This window comes from Pseudophryne corroboree, chromosome 4 (genome assembly GCF_028390025.1).
Source record: "Pseudophryne corroboree isolate aPseCor3 chromosome 4, aPseCor3.hap2, whole genome shotgun sequence".
In the NCBI taxonomy this organism is placed as follows: Eukaryota; Metazoa; Chordata; class Amphibia; order Anura; family Myobatrachidae; genus Pseudophryne; species Pseudophryne corroboree.
Genome location: NC_086447.1, coordinates 434403352 through 434405648, shown reverse-complemented (window position 1 = coordinate 434405648; position 2297 = coordinate 434403352).

Here is a 2297-nt window from a genome sequence, read left to right as displayed (position 1 = left end):
AATCACCACTCTATCCTGGCTATGCAAAGTGAACAAAACATTCCCTTGCATTTGATAATTGTCCTCAATATTAATTATATAGTGGGACATCTCTGGCATATAATTTTTGCACATGATAATTGTCCCACTATTATTTATTGGATTTTGCTGTAATCTCATTCCCTATTTTTTGGGCATAAGACTAATACAGATTTTTGAACACACGATTGACCCCAGATCAATTGAAATATTTGTTCGGGTGATACGGGTATTGGAATCGATTGAATGGGCAGATTAAAACTATTGCGGGACATACCCCACTGGAGATGGGCCCGATCTCGTCTGATCTTGGAAGCCAAGCAGTGGAGGGCCGGGTCAGTAACTCGAATGGGGAGACCACCTTGGAACACCCTGGTACTGCAAAAAATTCTTCTGCCCGATCTAGAGGGATCCCTATTAATACCAACTAGCACTCGGTTCTGTATGACTTATGATTCAATTCTCTACGCTAAAATAATCCTGAATAGGATTGCTGTAGAATAAATGATGGTCATATATTACGCAAAAACGTCATTGTGATTACAGTAAAATCCACTAGCCCAAAGATTTGGATTTCCGGCTTTTCATTGTGGTAATTGGAAACCATATGAATTATTCTTTATATAGTGCTATATTTTCGCGTAGCTTTTTACTATTCACGTTACTCCTTAATTACCCCCTTTTTTTGAACAAATTAAGTTATTTTCTTACCAGTATTGATTAAGATACACCTTATTCCTCTGAAATGAGTGCTCCCCACACAAGAGTCTACTTTCCAACTTTCTTTTGTTGTTTTTTTCTAGTCGATCCCCTCTTGACTCTCGGGGAGCACCACTGATAGCAACTTATATCTGCACAAAGAAATTTTTTTTTCCCACATGCACAGGGTTGCTGTATCCATAAGCCAAATTAGCATCATAAATCAGTTTTTTTCAGAGGGACATTAATAATAACTGATTACAGACGAGTGCGTGTCCCCAAAATAAGTTCTTCTCAAACCATATTTTGGCTGTTAATTCAGTCTTCATGGGATACCAGCACAGTCACAATACTATCACTTCCTATTAGGGTGGGATTTTTTTTCTTCTCTTAGGATACCCTGCCCCTGTCAACTTCATTTATACAAGGAGTTAAGTTTATCTTAGTATGAGTTTCAATTTAAAGCAAGAGCTCAGTTCAAGATGGAAAAATAAGGACAACCTAGATGGACATTTTCCCAAGTGACTTGGTGGACACTGGGACCCCCATATCAGTTGGGGAGCAGGGACTTTCATAAACTGGACTCTATATTACGCAAACAAATCAGAACCAACTGGGACCTAACTACCTTAGAAAAACTATATTAAAAACAAAATATCCCCACGTGGTCTCCGCCCAAGGGTCTTTCCAATATTTGACCTTGCCAGTGAGAGTCTCAAAAAAAGAATGGTAAACACGTTCTTCTAAAATGTTTCTAATGATTTGATGAATGTTCTAATCAAACATAAACAATCTCATATTAGAGGAATGTGAACACAAATTGGAGGAATTAAGCAAGACATTAGAGATCTGGGGAAAAGATTCTCAATTTCAGAGATGCTTTGAGAAAAATAAATTAGAACTCCAAGCCTATGAGCAAAATGATCATTGACCAGGAAAAAAGACGAAATACGCCAGAAACAAAAGAGACTTTGTGTCAGGGAAAATTTTTCAAATGGCAAAAATCATCCTGGAAAAAAAAGATCCACCAGATACACAGGTCAATATTCATCTTCAGAGGCTGGTACATCAGGAGCAGAGGAGACTCCGGATTACTCCCACAGAAAGATACGTAAAACCCTAGAAGTGACACACCTGCTAATACTCAGAACGCAGCCACTTTTTTTAGGGGGATCACCGTGGAGGAAGAGGCAGACAAAGAGGAGGGAAGACAAGGTGGGGGGAGCAAGAAGAAGAAGAGGGACCATCACAATGGGATTCCTCGCCACCCCTGACACGCAACACGTACAAAATGCAACATCAACAGGATCGGTGGTAACAACAACTGGGGTGAATGAAGACTCAAAATTGAAGATTATCAATCTCTCAGGAGCATGTACTTACACCAATACAAGAATCTGTACTTAACAAAGGCTTGACTTTTTCCCCCACAGAATATTTTGATAGATTTAAGTGGGAAAAAGATTTAAAAACTATTTGGGAGAAAATTGCTTCTAACAAAAATTTATTCCGAGAAAGAGAACCATTTCCATCTTTAATTCAGACCAATACAGTGGAGGATACAATAATCCCATCTTTGA